General features: G+C 33.2%; 1 pseudogene across 1 annotated transcript; it reads right to left on the bottom strand.

The window, feature by feature from the left end:
• Nucleotides 1–3828: 3828 nt before the first annotated feature.
• LOC114297945 (cytochrome P450 76C2-like) lies at nucleotides 3829–15468 on the bottom strand (annotated as a pseudogene). The gene is made up of 5 exons (XR_014344907.1): nucleotides 14977–15468; nucleotides 14496–14769; nucleotides 13301–13305; nucleotides 6917–7260; nucleotides 3829–4505 (listed from the first exon to the last, which is right to left on the bottom strand). The product of XR_014344907.1 is annotated as a cytochrome P450 76C2-like (transcript).
• Between the last annotated feature and the right edge of the window lie 7331 nt (nucleotides 15469–22799).

The raw sequence follows: 22799 nt of genomic DNA, 5'->3' as shown, positions 1-22799 counted from the left end.
AGATTGTTCAGTTCGAAGCCCTAAATTAGCTTTTAAAGACAAATGGAGACAAGACCAAACAATACCAAACAAAGAAAAGTTTTAGTTGTATTAAAGCAAAAAAACCAATTACATTGAACGGCCCTCTGTGGGTATAAATTCAAGCTCATAAAAGTAGGGAATAGAATAAATAACAAGATCGTGAAATTTGGTCCAACTATGATCAATGAATTTCTGTTCTTTCTTTATTCTATCCTCTATTTCTTCTAGGATTGGCTGCATAAGTTGATGTGCTCTCACTTCATAAAAGAGCTCTTCAGCATTTATTTCGAATGTTGTTTCTCTCAATCCTTGCTCCAACTCGTCTATATCTAAGTCATCCTGGTACGCAGAATCTTTATTCTTGAAGTTTTTGAATTCTTCAATGAAGTTTTCTGCTTCATACTGGGCATGAACTCGAAGGGGCGGGAGTTGGTCCAAAGATTGAGTGGTGGCTGTAGAGATCCAATGCCAGTGGAGAAGCGAGGGAAGTTGGTCCAAAAACATGTGAAGCTCTGCCTGGGCGAGGGGGTTGAGGACATGACCCCTAGTCAGAATGTCACAAGCCCATCAAAGATTTTTGAGAGGGACTTCGTCCTCAAGAACACTGAAGGGCAAGTAAGAGAAGGCCGCAAGCAGAAATTGGGCTTGCTTCTGCTCAGCTGGAGTAAGGGGAGGTGGAGGCTTGTAAGGTGGAAAGACCTTATCCACGGAGAGGGCAAGCCTCAGTCTCTCTGTCCAGCAAGGAGTTGGCGGAGGAGAAGGTATGGAAGCCTCTACTTCAGGAGGAGGAGCAACGGCAGAAGGAACAAGGGCATTAATATAATCGATCCAGTCAGAAGAGCAAAGCTTCACCTTTTGGGCCAAGAATGATGGATTGTACCCTTGTGCCTCTTTGGGGCATCGGGCAGCGTGCACTATCTTTGTAGGCATGGAGGATGTATACCATGCTACAAGCAAATTTTCTTCCAAACTGCGTCGATGGTCGATGGGCACGTAAGGATAGACCACCAAGCTTCGCGCATAGGAAGGGAGCTCTAAAGGGTCAGTAAACTCGACAAAGTGATGGTTGATTCGCTCCCTTAAATCACAGGCCTCAGGTTTTGACCAGCTTGTCCAGTCAGAAGCTCCAGAGGAAGAAGAAGTTGCAGTCTTATCCCATGCAGAGGATTGTGAAGAAGAACTTCCCATGTCTATATTTACGACCTTCTGAATCAGAGGATTAAGAGCAGTTTGTTCGTAGTCCAAGGGTGAGTTAGAAGAAGAACTTCCCATGTCCATATTTGTAAGTTTCCGAATCAAAGGATTAAGGGCAATGTGTTCGTAGTCTAAGGGTTGATAATTTGCAAAGTCATCCATGACTTGAATATAGAAAGGTGGGTAAATATGGCTAATTAATGCATGAAGGTTCTTTCGAGGAGGAACAACATCATCAGATGACTCTTCGTGTGCTCGATCAATGGAGGAGAAAATTAATTTGGCCATAAAAAATGCATCAGTCTGTTCGAATATTAAGGTTGTGGGGGTGTTCAAAAGATTGAAGGAGAATTTAATGTAGATGATGAATGACAGTTACATTTCTGGAAGAATGCAAAGCTCATGCACGTTCTAAGACGTGGATAAAAGACCTTGATCCACTAATATCACAAAGAATTGGGTATATTAGTGCGGGGGATAATGTTGGCTACATATTTTGTACAAGCCAATTATAATTCGATGCGTGGTAGAATAAGGGTAATACAGGAAGACTATTCAAGTCTTCGATCCTGATCGTACACGTGGCGGTTAATATTGGTTATTACGAGATCTGAGTAGTAGTGGATCAACAAAGAGATACAGGATGATGTGGCATCAACGGTTACTCACATTTAAATTCGAATGTAGGAGGGAAGTCTAACTGCAAGAGATAGCATAGTGGAGCTAATTATAAGGCAACATGATCAACGATCATGGAGGAGCAGTTCGACGGTTGGAAATGCAGTTCGATGCTCATCCTTGAGAAGTATAAATAGCAGAGAAGACCCAGGAAAAAAGACCCAGATTCAGATCCAAAAAATCAGTCTTATTCTACTTTATTTCTTTTCCAGTTTTACATTTCCAGTTTTATATTTCCAGTTCTTTACATTTTTATACTTTAAAATTCCTGTACTGCACTTCACTTCGTTCATAGGAGTAGTTTCAAGTAGATTGTCGCTGTAAACCTCTACGAGGTTGAGTTTGGATCATTGTAAGTTTTTATTCTAATGAAATGCTTCAATTGTTCTTCATTTAATTGTTATTTTGCTTAATTCTCCTAAATCAAGTCACCAGTAAAAGTCCTCTTCATTGAGGTTAAAAGAACTAAAATACAATCATCTGGTAATTTGTTGGTAATTAATTTTCTATAAGGACTGATTGATCCTTACTAGCACGCTTGCAATTACAAAAATAACATTTGAAAGCTAAAAAGTAAACAATTTGATGCTGTACTCAACGTTGAATCAAGGCCAAGAAATTTATTAGTGAGGAATGGACAGCCAAAGGATAGCTAACGCGGAGTATATACAATTTTTGTACTTTTTATTACATATATTACTGAAATGAAAGAATAAGGAGTGATCTAAAAGTAAGAGGTATAAACATTAAAATATATATATATATATATATATATTTTAAGAGATCAATGAAAGGTTATCTTTTATAAATGAGGAGTTCCAACTAAGAGGTGCATGGGTTGGGTCGAACGGGGACATTTTCTTAAGTGTCTAGGTATGTAGATATTTATTTATTTATTTTCACCCACAGCTAACCCACCTACATCAAAACTGATTAATTGAATGAATTTTTATGATGGTTTCGAGCTAATGGTTAGCCGGGTTGATGGGTTGGTCTCGAAAGTTTTGAATATGCAAGCTAAGAGAATTTAATTAGTAAAATGATCATATTATAACTAACAAAAAATAAAAAATAAAAGATAAATAAAAGAAGTAACATATATCAAAAATGTTTAGGAGTCCTAAAACTATGAGCTCTAAAGGAGCTATAGGGGGCTCCACTCATTGATGCATTGTTTTTTTTTTTTTTTTTTTTAATTTTTTTTTTGAATTTCTACCTCATTAGTGCTAAATTCGTACTCCCAAATTAGAGGGATAAACCATTGTTGATCATATATATGGGAGGATAGAGTTTGACAGCTTTGAAAGATGGCCACTCTGGTTTTGGATTTGGAGTTTTTAAAAATAGTTTTATGAGTTTTCAATTTGTATTTTTATATTTTTAGTGATTTTTTTAAAATTTTAATTTTAATTTTTTACTATTTAGATTATTTAATCTTGATATACTTAGAAAAATATAAAATTAGTACAAAAATCTTTAAAAAATTCGTTGAATACAATAGAATATGAAAATATAATGAATTTTCATATTTTTTTTGTATTCGGTTAATTTCTTAAATTTTTTTCACAAATATATTTATTTAAGTGTATCTATATTTGGTGTATCTAAAAAATAAAAAAAACGAATTAAATATTAAAAAAAATTACTAAAAAATAAAAGAAAAAACAAAAAAAAAAATCAATCTTCAGTTGTAGGATTAGACTAGCTCATACAAATGAGACACATGTTTTTATCTGAGAGAACGTTGTTGTCGCGAAAAAAATTACAAAAAGTGGTAAATTATATAAATATTAATAATTATAATTATAATTTTTTTCATTAATATTTGAGAATTTTACAAAGTACACCCTGAATTGCATTCTTCTTCTTGTTCTTCTTCTTCTTTTACGATAGGGGAGGAGAGATCCCAAAATCAACCACGGTCTACAACCTGATTGATTCCATAAGGTCTGGTGTTTTTCCACTGCACCTAGTTATGTGCTCTATTATGCATAAAAGTTCAAGTCAGATGACCTTTGTGTGGGGATGGCAATCAAGGGTGTCTCTTTCTTGATAACAATCCCAAACTTCTCTGAAAGATCAAGCTCTTCACCCTCTGGCAAGTGCCAATTGAATGAATGCAAAAGTGAAGCCAACACATACATCACCATTTTCTCTGCAAGAGGAATGCCAGCACATATTCTCCTCCCTGATCCAAATGGAAGATAGTGAAAATTGTTGCCGGTGTAGTCCCATTTGTTGTCGTCACCCAAGAACCTCTCCGGCCTAAACTCTGATGGATTGTCCCAAAAGTTAGGGTCCCTTTGGATTGCCCAAACGTTCAAAAACACCCTAGTGCCCTTTGGTATGCTGTATCCGCCAACTACACAAGATTGGCTAGAACACCGAGGGACTAAGAGAGGAAGTGAAGGGTGTAATCGAAATGTTTCCTTCACGACCGCATCTAAGTAGAGTAATTTGGGCATATGGGACTCTTCTACAAAGTTGTTCATTCCCACAATGCCTGATAATTCTTCTTGGACTTTTTTCATTATCGGTGGGTTATGCATGATCTCCGTCATCACCCACTCCACCATGGTGGCTGTAGTGTCTGTTCCCCCCACTACAATGTCCTGTTGTAAACATTTGCAAGCACAATTTTAAGTTCACGGATTGAGAATTTCATTAATTTAGATGCATAAGTTTCTATTGTTGAAACAAATCTATTATTGCAAGCATTTCTTAATTGGCAGTTTGAGAATGCATTTACCCAAAACAATAATGTGTTTAAAAAAGTTTCATCCTTAAATTTTAGGGGCATTTGTTTATTAATATTTTTTCACTTACTTACATTTCACATAATTCAAATTATTTTTTTATACTTTATTTTTTTATACTCTAATGAGTTCTATGAGTGACATAATTATGAAAATACTCCTAACAAGTTGGTGAAATCTAATGAGGAGATGGATCAGCAAGATGAAAATGAGGAAGAGGAGTATTGAGTCCTTTTGACTAAAGCAAAAGAAACCTTGTTAATGGGACATAAATTGCAGATTGATTTTGGGGAAAGAGAAGGATTTTATCGAGTTAGAGATGAGCAACAAAACCAAAATCAACAAGAAAACTAAATAGAGAGAGAGAGAGAGAGTTAGTTCGTTAGACACTTAGGTCTCGTTTTGGGAACCATCTTTTTTAGTCAAAAGGTCAAAAAGTTACTAAATTAGTCAAAAATTCATACTAAAAAGTCAAAGATTTTTTTTTTCTACTTTTTGCACATCTTTTCGTAAAAAGTCAAAAAGTCATCCCAAACATACTAATTTTTTTATCTCATATTTTAGCCAAATAATTAAAAAATTACTAAATTAACCTATTTCCAAACGAGACCTTAATTACCGGGGTGCAAGTAATTAATTATTAGAAGGGTAATGGGATGTGATGGAAAGCAGGGGATGGTGTTGGTTCTGTTGTGAAAAGTTTTTGATTGATCAAAGTGAGTGGGGGTAGGGCGTGTAAAATATGGCCCAATTTATTAAAATTGTATCGATTTGTATTAATTTGCAATTGTTGTAATCGCTAGTTGCAGTTTAAATTTTAAAATTTATAATTCGTCGACTGAATCGTTCCATTCTGTTGTAGTTAATACACACACATATATATATATTTTAACTTCCATTGAACTATCAATGTAAAAATGAATGTGATAGAGATTTAATATATGAAATTTATTACAAATTAGTAGTTATATATATAAAACATATTATATAAAATTAGTTTGTGTTATATATCTAAAAATAATTATATAAATTAGTGTTATATATTATGCAAATATTTAATAATTAGTTAAAATATTTTTCAATCCTTTAATTTGTCAAAATCTATCTAAATTGCAAATTGTTAATTTATTAATCCGTTATTCAATTTATAATTTTATTCTCGTATCGTTAATTGTACCGGAGCTATTGTGAGTGAGGGTATGATTTGGTTTGAAGGGGGAAATCAATTTTTAGAGGGTTAGTGGGATGTGATGGTAAGCAGATGATGGTGTTTGTCCTGAAAGTAATGATAGACAGTTGTACAACGTATTGATTTGATGAGTTTACATAAATTTTTAATGTGTATAGGCATATTGTGAGAAAATAGTAAAAAGTAATTTTTTAACTTTTAATTAAATTTTTAAATTTTTTAGATAAATGATTTAAGAAGTTGACAAAAAGTAACTTTTGACTTTTTTGATTAATATTTGTTTATGATGTCAAATCATAATAAAATGACCAAACTATTCTCATTTAGTTTAAAATATTTATAACTTCACATATGTAATACATTTTGACCCATGTGGAATAGAATTGTAATTTCACTATTGACTAAAAACCAACTTCCCAAATAAAAAAAAAAATCAAAAACACTAACTTTTAACTTTTATTACAAACTAAAAAAAGTTATTAAGGCTTGGTTTGGGAAGTAGGTTGGCTTTTTGGCTTTTTGACTTTTTTGGCTATTTTAGCCTGGGCTAAAAAGTTTGGTTTGGGAAGGGCTTTTTGGCTTTTTGACTTTTTTAACTTTTTTTGTGAGAGAAGAATGTAATGATTATGGGTTGGATGTGATGTTTTGTTTGTTATGGCTAAAATAGCCTATTTTGTTTTTTGTGACTAAAATAGCCAAAAAAACCTGAAAACTAACTTGCCAAACAGAGGCTAAAAAGCCAACTTTCCAAAACAAGCCATAATTGGACGAGTTCATGCGTTTGTAATGAATTTGACACCTCTACATGATATACTACAGGAATAAACAACATAGAGAGGGTCAAAGTCTGAAAGGATTATTAAAAAAAATAGAGTAATTCTAGAGACTTCAAATATTTTATAAAAATTTTTACCATGTCTCACATGGGTGTGGGACCCACACAATGTGGGTCCCACCCATGTGAAACATTTGGTAGAACTTTTGATAAAATTTTTGAGGCCTCTAGCATTTTTAAAAAAAAATATATATATAAAAAAAAGTTCATAAAATCACGATCTTTGTGAAAGAGAGAAAATACCATCAACAAGGCCTTTATTTGTGTCTTGGTAATTGGTGTCGCACCATTTTCCCCCCTTGAGCTCCAACAAAATCTGCAAAAAATCCTTCTTCCCTCTGTCGTTGACCGCCTCCATTTTCACCTGTGTATCAATCACAGAATCAAAAACCCTCTCTACATCGACGACTATCTCCTTCATCTCCCTTTCCACTCCTTGCAAATCAAAACTCACCAGCCCAGGAAAAAAATCAGACAAGCTGGGCTTCCCCAACAGCACCATCATCTTCGCTGTCACCGCTCGAAACTCAGCTCCAACACGACTATTAACCTTCTCCTGAATATCAAATGTGCTCCCCCACAACATGCTCAAAACAACTGTTGGAAAAATGGATTATATAGGCATATTTTGGACTAATTTTGAGTCCAAAATTGAGTGGGCCCTGAACGTATTTTGGGACGGGTCCGAAGAGGTGAAGTGTTCCTTGCCGTGTGGCAAGTCACGGTGAAGACGGAACGTCAAAACCATTTATGAGTGAATGAGAAGTTGACGTCGTTTTCGGGTCTAACATTAATTTTATTTTAGACAAAATTCATTTGAATTTTTTTTAATAAAAAAATTATTGTGAGAATTTAATTTAAATCTAAATTCAAATTTTTGGATTCTTGAGTAGTTTCCTAAAGTTTGTCAAATAGATTAATATTTATATTCCAAATAGTTTTTAATAAATCTTTTCAATTGAATTGACTTTATTTGATTAAACTATTCTAATAGTTTAATAAGAAATATTCCAAACAGTTTTAAACTTTGTTCACCAACGACTATGTTTTCAAAATTGTTTGGAAGGAAAAAAGAAAACTGTTCCATGTGATACGGGCAGAAACTGTTTGAAACAGTTTTGCACCTGTTCACCACATGTTTTGTACCTGTTCGGGTCATTTGTTTGCCTATAAATACAATTCATTCCAGCAGCATTTGTACACTCGAAATTCAGTCTGCAATTCTTGCTTTTGCTGTCCAAATTTTGCTCTAGTGCATTTATTCTTCATATATTAGTTTTAGATTAAATAATCAGAGTGTTAGAACACAAGTTTGGTTCGCCGAACAATTTGTTTTAGAGTGTTACTACAAATTAGTTAAGATCATTATAACTTGAGAGATAGACGCCACTTAACCGTAAGCACCGTAGCGGGGCGAATCTGTCTTAAGGACAGGGTTTTACACATTTGACTTAATCTTTAAATATTTATTTGGTTCAACAAAATAATTTCTGTAAGTTTTATTATATTTTGTTTGAATTATTTCAATTTATTTTATTTACACAGAAGATTGTTCCAATAATCTTAAGGACAGATTCGAATTTATTCTGTTTACTGAATTTTTTCGTTTGTTTCCTTTTCTCTTTCTTCTTTTTAGAAAATTATTTTCTGTGGATTTACAAAATAATATTCTGGTTGAAAAAACAAATAGTGATTATATGCTATTTGACAGATAGTAGTAATATACTGTCTATTTTCTTTGACAACTAGTAGTACGATACTGGTGTCATTAACAATTCAGAATATATTTTTGTGGAATTTTTTTAGAAATTAATTTTGGGTTTTAGAATTATTTTCTGAGTTTTCTTTACTTAAAATTCTATTTTAGTATTTTAATTGTTATAGAATTAATTTTCGGTGTGGAATTTATTTGGTTGAATAAAATTTTATTTTATTTCCAAATTAATTGAAATATAAAAGTTATTTTTTTTTTATTTCTTTTATTTTTACAAAATTTAATTTTTCTGTGTGGAATTAATTTGGTTAAATAAAATAAAATTTTATTTCCAAATTAATTGGAAAATAAAAGTTATTTTATTATTTCTTTTATTTTACAGAATTTAATTTTCCGTGTGGAATTAATTTGGTTGAATAAAATTTTATTTTATTTCCAAATTAATTGGAAAATAAAAGTTACATTCTTGTTTCTTTTATTTTTACATAATTTAATTCTGTGAATTTGGTTTAATTTTCTGTGTAGTATAAATTCTAATTATAATTTTGTTTTATAAATTAGAATTGATGGCTACTGAAACAAATGCCCAAACAAGTACTACTGTGGTGGCTACAATTGCACCAACCCCCTTTCCTGTAGTGACAGTATCAATAAATTGTGGAGAGAAGTTAGAAAAGTTCCCAGGAACTGACTTTAAAAGATGGCAACAGAAAATGTTGTTCTATCTTATAGCTCTGAACTTGGCTCGTTTCCTCCGTGAAGATGCTCCTATCTTGAAAGAAGATGAAACCGACCGGCAAGTGGTTACTGCGATTGATGCCTGGAAACATGCCGATTTCCTTTGCCGGAATTACATCTTAAATGGACTTGACAACACATTATACAACGTCTACAGTCCAATCAAGACAGCAAAGGAACTTTGGGAATCGTTGGAGAAAAAGTACAAAACGGAAGATACCGGCTCAAAGAAATTTGTGGTTGGCAGATTCCTGAATTTTGTAATGGTTGATTCAAAAACTGTGATCAGCCAAGCTCAAGATTTCCAACTCATTTTGCATGACATTCACGCAGAAGACATGTCTCTCAGTGAATCCTTCCAAGTTGCAGATTGAAAAATTACCAAAAGGCTGGAAGAAATTCAAGAACTACCTCAAACACAAGCGCAAAGAAATTTCTATGGAAGAATTAATTGTGCATTTGAGGATTGAAGAGGACAACCGCAATTCTGAAAAGCGGGCTGGTAAGCATCCTATGGAGTCTAAGGCAACTGTGGTGGAACATGCTTCAAAAACTAAGAAACGAAAGTCTTATGGAGAAAGTTCATCACAAGGCTCTAAAGGAAGGAAAATAAAAAGTACAAATTTAATGAAAAATGTTACATCTGTGACAAAGAGGGACATCGGGCCAAAGATTGCCATAGCAAAGGCAAAAGCAAAAGAAGAACAAGCAAAAAGCCTGCTCAAGCCCATATGACCGAAGTGGACAATATTTCCAATGGTATAGATGATATCAATCTTTCTGCAATTGTTTCCGAGGCAAATCTTGTCGGAAATCCTAAAGAATGGTGGGTGGACACTGGTGCTATTCGCCATATTTGTGAAGACAAAAAGATGTTCACATCTTATTCTACAGTGGATAATGGTGAATAACTTTTTATGGGAAACTCCTCAACTTCCAAAGTGACAAGGAAAGATTGTACTCAAGATGACGTCTGGAAAGGAACTCACTCTCAACAATGTGCTGCATGTACCGGATATTCGCAAGAATCTTGTTTTCGAATCTCTGTTGAGTAAGAATGGGTTTAGGCTAGTATTTGAGAGCGATAAATTTGTACTTACTAAGAATGGAATGTATGTAGGAAAATGTTACATGTCTGATGGCATTTTCAAGTTAAATGTAATGACCGTTGTACCCTCAGTTATTAATAATAATACATCTTCTTCTTACATGCTTGAACCTTCAAATTTATGGCATGGTAGACTAGGATATGTTAATTATGGATCTTTGCATAAATTAATTAATATGGAATGTTTACCTAAATTTGATATTGATTCAAATTATAAATGTGAAATTTGTGTTGAGGCAAAATTATCTAAAACTCCTTTTCATTCAATTGAAAGAAGTACGGAACCACTTGAATTAATTAATAGTGACATATGTGATTTTAAATCAATTCAAACTAGAGGTAGGAAAAAAATATTTTATCACTTTTATAAATGACTATACTAGATATAGTTATGTTTATTTAATTCGAACCAAGGATGAAGCTTTGGAACTTTCATTCAATATAAGAACGAAGTTGAAAATCAACTTGGTAAGAAAATCAAGAAAATTAGAAGTGATAGAGGTGGTGAATATGAATCACCTTTTGGTGGCTTTTGTAAAGAACATGGAATAATTCATCAAACTAGTGCTCCTTACTCACCTCAGCAAAATGGAATTGCTGAAAGGAAAAATAGGACTTTAAAAGAAATGATGAATGCCATGTTAATAAGTTCTGGATTACCTCAAAACTTGTGAGGGGAAACAATACTTTTTGCTAAATATATACTTAATAAAGTACCCCGAAAGAAAGTGAATCAAACACCTTATGAATTGTGGCATGGAAGAGTACCATCCTACAAATACTTAAAAGTGTGGGGGTGTTTGGCTAAAGTGGCTATTCCTAGTCCTAAAAACCTAATATAGGTCCTAAGACCATTGATTGCATTTTCATTGGTAATGCCAAGAATAGAAGTGCATATCAGTTTTTGATTCATAAATCAGAACATTCTGAAATGCATGTAAATACTATTATTGAGTCTTGGAATGCATTATTCTTTGAATATGTATTTCCAAATAAGACTGGTCAGGAAACTATTAACAATAAAAAGATCTTTTGATGCTATTACTAGTAATGATCAAAAACATGATCAAGAACAAGAGTTAGATCAAAATGAGGAAGAGGAACTTAGGCGTAGTAAACATGCTAGAACCTCAAAATCTTTGATCCAGATTTTCTAACATATTTGTTAGAAAATGAGCCTTTAACTTTTAAAGAGGCTATGTCCAGTCCTGAGGCTCCTTTATGGAAAGAAGCTGTCAACAGTGAAGTTGAATCCATCTTACAAAATCACACTTGGGAATTAGTGGACTTGCCACCAGGTTGTAAACCTCTTGGGCACAAGTTGATTTTCAAAAGAAAAATGAAAGCGGATGGATCAATTGACAAATACAAGGCGAGACTTGTGGTCAAAGGTTTTAGACAAAAAGAAAGTCTTAATTACTTTGACACATACTCACCGGTTACTAGAATAACATCCATTAGAATGCTAATTACCATTGCATCTTTATACAATTTAGAAATTCATCAAATGGATATAAAAATTGCTTTCTTAAATGGTGAGTTAGAGGGAGAAATTTACATAGAACAACCAGAAGGTTTTTCTGTTCCAGGAAAAGAAAAGAAAGTATGTAAATTGGTTAAATCATTATATGGTTTAAAACAAGCACCAAAGCAATGGCATGAGAAATTTGACAAGACAATGATGTCAAATGGATTTAAAATTAATGAGTGTGACAAATGTGTTTATATTAAAAATACAGATAAATGTTATGTCATTGTATGTATTTATGTGGATGATATGCTCATCATAGGTAGTGATAATGATATGATTAAAACTACCAAGAAAATGTTGAATAAACATTTTGATATGAAGGACATGGGCATTGCTGATGTAATTCTTGGTATGAAAATTACCAAAACATCAGAAGGATATGCTTTGTCACAATCTCATTACATTGAGAAAATACTTGACAAATTCAGTAAAGATGATGATCATCTTGCTAGAACACCTGTAGATGTTAATGTGTATCTTTCTAAGAATGTATAGGAAAATATTTCTCAATTAGAGTATGCCCAAATTATTGGAAGCTTAATGTACTTGATGAACTGCATTCGCCCAGATATAGCTTATGTAGTAAGTAAATTAAGTAGATATACGAGTAATCTGGAAGTAGAACACTGGAAAACAATTATAAGGGTTCTAAGATATCTCCGATTTACTCATAACATTGGACTTAATTATACTTGATATCCAGCAGTACTTGAAGGATACTATGATGCAAATTGGATATCGAATACTAGAGACTCGAAGTCCACCAGTGGGTATGTCTTTACTCTTGGTGGGGCGGCTGTATCTTGGAAATCTTCCAAATAGACTTGCATTGCTAGGTCTACTATGGAATCAGAATTCACAGCTTTAGACAAAGCTGGGGAAGAAGCAGAATGGCTTCGCCACTTCCTTGAAGATATTCCAATTTGGCCAAAACCAGTGCATGCTATATACATACATTGCGATAGTCAATCAGCAATAGATAGAGCACAGAATCATATGTATAACGGTAAGTCTAGACACATTCGTTGTCGACATAATACCGTAAGACAACTACTCTCTAATGGAATTATTTCCATTGAATATGTGAAGTCTAAAGACAACATAGCGGATCCACTAACCAAAGGGTTAGCAAGAGAGTTAGTTGAGAATTCATTGAGAGGAATGGGACTAAAGCCTATTAAATAAGAGTTACCACAACAGCAACCCAACCTAGTTGACTGGAGATCCCAAGATCTAGGTTCAAAGGGACAACCGAGTTGTATATGACTCAGAAGGATCACTGGGGAGTCCAACTCCTACTCATTTCTATGATGAAATAAGTGATGTCTGTAGCGTTTTAGGTTAAGTAAAATTTTAATGATTTTTATATCTAGGTAAACTTAGTGGAGTATGGCAGGATACTCTTCATAAGAATCATCTATGTGAGTGTGAACTGGGCCAGTTCTATAAGATTTGTGAAGGGCTACAAGTCTTTAGAGCACTCATGAAATACCAGGTTGTTCGGGGCCAAACTGAACACAATAGTGAGAACTAAACTGTGTCTAGGGATATACTGTGTGAGTTCTATTGTCTTGGTTTATACAAACGGTTGAACAATTCAAGACATCATGTTCATTGGTTACCTAGTAAATCCAATAATGTCTTACAAGGGAAGGTTTAAAGCCAAAAGCTACCTATCATTTGCAGAATATTTCCAATTTCTGTACTCTCTGATATTAGATCATGTTGTTGCATTTTCTCTCTGTCAAATTTCATTCATGTGGGGGATTGTTGGAAAAATGGTTTATATAGGCATATTTTGGGCCAACTTTGAGCCGAAAATTGAGGGGGCCCTAAACGTATTTTGGAGCGGGTCCGAAGAGATGAAGTGTTCCTTGCCACGTGGCAAGTCACACGGTGAAGACGGAACATCAAAACCATTTATGAGTGAATGAGAAGTTGACGTCGTTTTCGGGTCTAACATTAATTTTATTTTAGACAAAATTCATTTGAATTTTTTTTAATAAAAAAATTATTGTGAGAATTTAATTTAAATCTAAATTCAAATTTTTGGATTCCTAAGTGGTTTCCTAAAGTTTGTCAAATAAATTAATATTTATATTCCAAACAGTTTTTAATAAATCTTTTAAATTGAATTGGCTTTATTTGATTAAACTATTCTAATAGTTTAATAAGAAATATTTCAAACAGTTTTAAACTTTGTTCACCAACGGCTATGTTTTCAAAATTGTTTGGAAGGCAAAAAGAAAACTGTTCCATGTGATACGGGCAGAAACTATTTGAAATAATTTTGCACTTGTTCACTACATGTTTTGTACCTGTTCGGGTCATTTGTTTGCCTATACATACAATTCATTCCAGCAGTGTTTGTACACTCGAAATTCAGTCTGCAATTCTTGCTTTTGCTGTTCAGATTTTGCTCTAGTGTATTTATTCTTTATATATTAGTTTTAGATTAAATAATTAGAGAGTTAGAACACAAGTTTGGTTCGCCGAACAATTTGTTTTGGAGTGCTACTACAAATTGGTTAAGATCATTGTATCCTGGAAGATAGATGCCACTCAACCGTAAGTCCCGTAGCGGGGTGAATCTGTCTTAAGGAAAGAGTGTTACACACTTGACTTGATCTTTAAATATTTATTCGGTTCAACAAAATAATTTCTGTAAGTTTTATTATATTGTATTTGAATTATTTTAATTTATTTTATTTGCACAGAAGATTGTTCTAACAACAATATTAAACTCTATCAAAAAAGCAATCTCCCCAATTTCAACAGGCTTGCAAATCTTTCTATACACTTGTGTAATAGTTTTGTGAACTTCGGTTCTTCGAAGATTGTAACAGGCTTCCAGGCTACTGTTAATGAGCATTTCTCTGACAAATATTTTACGCATGTTGCGCCAGTGGGAACCGTAGGAAGACCACGCAATGTCCTGGGCACCGTACGTGGCAGCCAGGGCTGAGATGGGAGGGTCACGGTTGGAGAAAACAATGTCCTGGTCACTAGGGGTGTGCATAATACCGCCGAAACCGCCAAAACCGCACCGAACCGCACCATCAAGGCAAATTCGTTATTATTTGTCAATCGAACCGCCGGTTTTTGGTAAGAAAAATGAAAAATTCTAGTGACACTTTTATCAATCCGCCACCCGCCATACGGTTTCTATTTTTCTCTCAAACCGCACCGACCTGCACCGCGCACACCCCTACTGGTCACGGACCACTTGTTTTGCCAGGGACGGTGAGGTTATAACGACATAGAGTTTGTTTCCGAGCCAGAGCTTGAAGACTGGGCCGTAGTGGTGAGCCAGATGTGAGAATGAATGGTGGAGGTTTGCGCCGAGAAATGGGAGGTACCCGAGTACGGGTAATCCACGGGGTCCTAGTGGGAGTGGAGCCTCGGTTGTTTGGTTTCTGGAATTGGTGAATGTCCGTAGGTACCAAAAGGGGGGTAGTATGAGAATTGAGAGAGTGAGGATGGCGAGAGCAAACTCATTTTTGTTGCTGTTGTTGTTGCTAAGTTGGCTCAACCATGGTGTCCATTGCTGGAGAACTATGGTTGAGAGATTATTTAAAAGATCTGAAAGCATTGTTAGGAGAGAGTGTTTTTCAGGACAAGGATGCAGGAAGAACAACTTGAAAAAAATTGTAAATGAGATGAGGTGCCAACTAGAGGAGACCATTGCTGATTTATATAAAGTAAAAAATAAAAAACTAGTGGCCATTTATTCAACAACAATAATACTATAGATTTAGAAAAGTTATTTAATAAAATGCTAAAATATATATATATATATTTACAGAACATAAACATTGTTATTGTAGCTTATTGGATCACTAATTTCAATATCTCCATTCCAAAATTGTAACAAAAAATTTTCATTCTATTATTTAAGAATTATAAAATAATCATTAAAATTTGAAAATAATTATTACATACCCTTAAATGATGTAATAGAAATCTTGTAATGGGGAGGATATTAAATCTATATTATAGATTTTATTTTCATAGTGATTTTCCTTCGTCCAGTCGGTGGTTGAGGTTCAATTAGAGGCTATCCACAAGCGCGAAGCATATCTATCAATTAGATATGCTTCAAAGTAATTTTCTTTCATTCAATCAGTGGTTGAGGTTCAATTAGAGGATATCCACATTTTTTTTTTTTTTTTTTTTTTGAGATAACTCTGGTATCCCCAACCCGTCGATTTTAAGGGAAGCCATGACTAATCCTGAGGGCCCTGAAGTTAGAGGATATCCACATAACCACGAAGCATATTGAGAAAAGGACAAATAGGATTAATTTGCCGACCAAATTTAGAAAAAAAATTTGAGTAAAAACCAAGGTTGCGTTTGATAGAGTTTTGTAAATATGATTTAAGAGTATGAGTTATATTTTGAGTATGTGAGTTGTTGAATTATAATTTGAGTGTATAAAATTTATTTGATTATGATTTTTGAAGAGAGTATTGAATTGAGTTTTTAAAGTTTGATTTGACATGTGAAATAAGAAAATTTGTTTGGTTATGAGTTTTGGAAAGAGTTTTCAAAACTTAATTCAAATTGTTATAACTCATAACAAAACACACTACTTTCACACTATTGAAAATTCTGATCAACACTCATAACCAAACTCTTTTAAAATTTAATCAAAAAAATTTGTTATTAACAGAAAATAACATTAATAAATTTTTTAATTGAAAATACTACAAAGGAAATAATTTCTTTTTCAAAATAAATATTCAAAAAATTTAAATCATAAATATTTAAATAATTTAAATAATCTAAAAAAATTTAATAAGTAAAAAATTTAAATAAATATTCAAAAAATTTAAATCGTAAAAATTTAAATAATTTAAATATTCAAAAATTTTAAATAATTTAAAATGTTAATATTTTAAATTTAAAAATAACTCCACATTCAAATCGTAGCCAGACACATAAAACAAAACTCAATTAAGAAATTATTTTTAAAACTCATAACCAAACACATAACTCGAAACTCCATACTACTTTCACAACTCTACACTCAAATCGTAACCAAATACATAACAAAAAAAATTAAAATATTTAAAAATATTTTTATAAAATAGAGTTTGAATTTATTTTTATAAAATATTTTAAAATTTAAAAAGTTAAAATCGTAATATTTTGAAATTAAAATATTTTAAAATATTAAAAAAATTAAAAATTGTAACATATTTAAATATTAAAATATTTAAAATCTTAAAAAAATTAAAATATTTTTAAAATATTTAAATATTTAAAAAATTAAAATATTGATTTGAATTGAGTTTCGAAAAGAATTTTGAATTATGTGCTTGGTTATGAGTTTTGAAAAGTAATGATTATGTTTTGAATTGAGTTTTAAGAAATGAGTGTAGAATTATGATTTGAAAGTTCAAAACAAATAATACACTCAATTCAACGGGTGAAACTATTATTTGAAATCCTAACCAAACGGAGCCCAAAATGTTTTAGCATACACTGCTGGAAAACAGACTTTTAGTGGCATTTAAAAAACGCCGCTATATCTATCAAAAACGCCGCTAATTCATTTTGTGACGTTTAGTACCAAACGTCGAAGATGCGGCCGTCGCTGTACCTTTGTGACGTTTTAAAAACGTCGTGATATTAGTATAGGAGGCATTTTAAGAAACGCCGCTAAATGTCCTACTATACACGCTGATGTCACCACCGATATTTAGCGACGTTTTGAAAAAGCCGTCGTATCTGTTAGAAAAATATGACCGTTAATGGTGAGGGTTTAGGAGGCGTTTGTAGAAACGCCGTCATATCTCCCTTTTTTTTTGTGAAATTGTGTTAATTTTGTTTGATTAAATTAAAAAAAATAACTATAATAAAACTAACATATAAAATATTAACTCCCATTCAAACACCTGTAATAAAACTAACCTATAAAATAATAACTCCCATTCAAATAACAAATGAAGCATTAATTCAATTCCTCATTCAATTAATATCCAAGCACCATTACCCACAAAAATCATATTTTAACATTAACCACAAACTAACATATATCCAAAAATCATGTTTTAACATTAACCACAAATTAACATATATCCAAAAATCACAGCGCACCAAAAGATCTATTTCTAGGTTCTTATCTGATTCTAGTATGTCTTTGAGCTCTGGATGATTTTTTAAAAAGCTAACAAAATCTTTTCCTCTGAAATATTCCACCTTCTCAGCAAACAACTGAAATACATCCTTCTTGGCAGCTTGTTTATGAAATTATGATAAAAAATTAGAAAACAAAACAATAACTCATAACTCAAATTATTCATGATCTATGATAATAGAAGGTACCAAATCAGCCAAAATAAAACATTCTCTAACAAACAGTTTAGCACATTCACTAGACATACATGATACACCAGTGTCAAGCATGAATGCAGTGTGACAAACTATGGTTGCATATGGTTTAAAATGAGTCCTTAGTAAAAAAACAGTATCAAACAAGAAGAATGCAAGACAGATAGGCAACATGATCACTTGTAAAAGCACTCACATATGGAGTTCTAATTTCATTTAAAATATTTCTTCTTAAATATGCAAGACAGGAAACAAGAAGAGGTCCATTTCAACTGCCAAATCACAACAGAACTCAAACAGGCGTCATATTGATAAACACACAATGAATTATACCACCATCAATACTCAATAGTGCATTTTATGGCATGCCATAATCTTAGTTGTTATGGCATTAGCAGTATGGAAATTATCTCATAAAAGGTTTCCATTAGAGGGAGAATAGGAGGGGTGAGGAAAAAAGTTATAAGCCACCCAAAATCATAAATAGCTACAGGGCACTCCTAGCATATAGCACAGTAGTTATAATTTCCGAACTAGCCTAAAAAATATGAAATATTTCCAATAATTGCTATTCATCTGCTTGTCTAGCCAAAACCCAATTTCATGAGGCATTACAATCTTATTTCAATTGATAGGCGATAATCAAACTACATATTCCCCAACTAGAATGCCACTTGTGCTAACAGTTCGTGTAATGATAAGAGAAAGAAAAAAAAATAATGGTTCAATAAAGGGGTAGAAGGGTCCAACCATTTTTGGCGCGGCAATCCACCCAATATTAACCACTAATTTTGGACCCTGTAATTCCTAGAAATAACGGTTAGTGTAAAATTCATAGACTAAAGTAAATGTACTCAAGTGCATCCGACAGGTTGCTCTTCATGAAGATGCAGATCAAGATAGATACATTAATGACTTTTAGGCCCCATGGCCCAAAAAATATAAACGTAAACATATAAAAGCAAGTGACCGTGGCACTGCAGGCCAATACAAAAATTTTCCTTTCCAAAACATTTGTAAACTTAGGTCACTTGCACTGGTCATCAATGGACAAACCAGGCATACTCTGGAAGGGGTGCATCCATTTATGTTTCTTCGCCAACCTGGTTTAAGTTGACAAAAATTTTGGCAGGGATGAAATTTGAAGCTAATATTATACCTTGTTAGTTCTTCTTCTTCTTCTTCTTCTCTTTCTTTGAAAGGTGAATCTATATTTAATAGGAGCAAGTATTGTAATTAATAAGATATGTTATTTGCCAAAAAAGCTTTGATTAAATGATTGCTCACCTCTTGGGATAAAAATGCATGAGATTGTTGTTGATGTGACATTGGCCGAACAGTGGGATGACTACTAAGTGAATCCATAACCTATTATTCAATAAGAGGCTTAAGTTGTGTATTAGCTCTAGGCAATTTAAAATAATAACTAGTAAAAATAATTAAAATACCTGCTGCCTATGTAATGGGTTTGATGGTGCAACAACTGGATCAACGGGCACGCCTGCAGCTTGCAATTGAGATTCCAAAAATTGAATTCGTGACTGAAAATCTATGCGTATAGCCTGAATTTGTTTCTCCATTACTTCATTCATCTTCAACTCGAACTACATTTGATATCGTTGAAGTTGCTCTTGAACTTGTTCATGAACTTGAGTTTGGAAGAGACGATTCTACTCTTGTGACCGCCTATATCCACCTCCAAAAACATCAGTGGGTGACGGTCCCAATCCAAACGTCCGAACAGGGCCAGGTCGCTCTGGGCCCATAACTTGTGTGAAGATTTGCTCTTGTAATGCTGCAGGGTCAGTAGAAGATCCCTCCATGTGCTCCGTTAACTCATTCATTTGAGTCTTCAAGTTTGAATTCAATAATTAGCCTCCAATATAAATATAAATCGTATTAAAAGTCCAGAGATAAAGTAGTATCACATACCATAACCTCATTAACTGAATCACTATTTGACGTCCCATCTTTCATGTATGCAGCCATCCACACCTGTGACCGACTAGCAGGAACCCTATTGTTCTTTTTTGTCTCCTGTAAATGAAAGACAATCAAAATCTTAAGATAAATAAGAAAATTAAATAATTAAGCAATTAAATATGTGAACAAGTTAAGTAAATAAAATAAACAACTAAGCAAATTAACTCATTGAACAATAAACACTAGGGTAGTCAATTACTATTTGACCATTGTCACAATGGAGGGAGAAAAAAAGTACGACACAAAATAATATAAAGCCAAAATATAAAAACTTCAGTATGTATCTTTAATTTTCACTAGGATTGAGACAATCTATCTGCAGGGGCTTTGATAGAATGTGCCAAAACAAATAATTTTGATTAAGTTTTTATTAATTTCCCAACCTAAGAGAGAATGGAAAAACACTGATGCTAAAAAGGGGTTGACACTCTCTTAGGCATGTACCTGAGAAACACTAAAAAGGGATTAATTTTATCAATGATAGAGACAGTGTAAGCAAGCTTTGAGAGAACAATTATACCTCCAGTCGAACTACTGAGAAAGGCTTCCGGCTTGTTCTATGATGTAATGTCTTCTTCTTTTGGATTTTTCTATTCTTCTTGCTTGATTTCTGTCAAATATAAAATTTATTTAAGATGTTATAAAAAATTATCATATATAAACATTTTTTCACATAAATAAAATTTTACCGATGCACTCTGAGTGCCCCAATAGTAGACCAAAGTCTGCCACTATCCTCATGTACTCTATCTAGTCGATGAGCCAACCTTTCTACATCATTCTTGAAGGGTTTGTATCCCATTGTTTTCATTCAACTTTTCCAATCTCTCCATTTCTTCCCAAATGAAGCCATTATTGTTCTCTTCATGGATTCATCTGCATCCGTATGAGCCTGCATTACAATTATACACACTTGTAATATGCAATGTCAACGACACTTGTAATATGCATTTCATATGGAATACAATTCTAACTAACATTGCACCTTTTCAACTTATTTCATATTAAATATCCGTATATACCTTTATCTCTGTCCATATGTTATCTTTGTTTTGTTTTAGGACATAATTCCAAGTCGTAAAAGTGAGTGGTGCAAGACTCCCATCTCGTGCCAAAACGCCGAAATGTGAAGCAAGAGATGTGTATCCTTCAACTACTTGATTCAACTCATTTGAAGCAACTTTTAAAACGCCATCTTCACTAGTACCCCATTGACCATGCACATATGTGGGACCCCTTGTCTGCTTTTGTGTGGCTTGACTTGAGCTAGGACCTATAAAAAAACAAAATATTAATGTTAATGTGCATGTGCATGTGCATGTGTTACATGTAATTGTTGCATAATACAATTTAGAGGATATTTTAAAGAAAACCAGGTACTAAAAGGGAATACAATATACAATATACCCCACGAATAACAGTTCTTATAAATTTCAACTGATCATGAAAAGTAGCTGTGTGAAAATTGCAGTAATGTCATCGGTAACATTGAGAAGTGAGAACATTGAGAAGTTACAGTCTCCAAGGACAATGGAGGTCTCTGATTACCCCATAATGGTGTCCAGGTAATCAATGCTATACTATTATCATTTTTTACTCCTCGAACACCTCCCTTCTTATCAAAACATGGACATAAGAGAAGGAAAATAATTCCCAGCTAACTACAAAGATAATATTTAAAGATAATAAGAATTCCCTCAAAGGCTGAAAAAAGTTTGCAGCACCTTTGGCTACATAAGGATCTAAACAGTTCTTAAGTCAATCAAAGATGTAACATCTTTCTTTGTAAAAAGATTGCAGGAACTTGAGACAAGCATATATCTATATGCGTAATAGTCTACAAAAGAAACCATAGAAGCACTTCCATTTCTTTCACAAGAAATTATAGAAAAACCTTCTGTTACAAACAAAATTAATCAAATAATAATAATAATAGGAAGGCTAAAAATACATACAAGCAGAAGACAAAATTTACAGCCAAGCCATGACAAAAATCATTTTTAAGTTCAGAAGGGGAATTAACCTCAGTTTCACTTGGAAAGATCATTGAGCATAGAAACAATATGTTATCTAATGGTCACTAGCTCTGAAAATATGATAGAAGGTACAAATAGTTCTATTCATAGAAAATCCATCCTAGTAGAAGACAGTAAAATTTTGATGCATAAGGGCAACATGACCAATATACAAGATCAGCAGCAATTTTACATGGAAAAAAAGCAACGATATTCTTTGTTACTATCATTATTGTGTTCCTCTGATCCTTGAAGAAAATAAGAGACAACAAACAACAATGTCAACAGCTCATGGCAATTAAACTACTTTAAAATATGACAGATATGTAATGTATCTTTAAAAATGGTACAAATTTATTGATATTTATATTTTAGGTTAGCATCTTGCTTGTTTTTCTTTTTTCCAAAAAAAAAAAGAAGATAAAGATTTATCATTTTCCTTATCTTTCTTTTGACAATAGAAAAAGAAGATAGTTATACGTACCAGCTGAAACTGAGCCATGTGATGTACTACCGCCACGTGATGTGGTAGGAAGACTGCCTGGTGGATGCCATGATGCCAGTGGATCGGGTATGACTCTCATCTTAAGTGTGGCATGAGTCTCATCTGAACTAGAACTATTAGAGCTTGATTGCTCACTCTCACTAGAAGAACTCTTGGAGCTAGAACTCATAGATAATCTTAAAGAAACTACAAACAT

This window comes from Camellia sinensis, chromosome 11 (genome assembly GCF_055761805.1).
Source record: "Camellia sinensis isolate YWXY chromosome 11, ASM5576180v1, whole genome shotgun sequence".
Lineage (NCBI taxonomy): Eukaryota > Viridiplantae > Streptophyta > Magnoliopsida > Ericales > Theaceae > Camellia > Camellia sinensis.
This window is presented reverse-complemented; position numbering and strand designations above follow the sequence as displayed.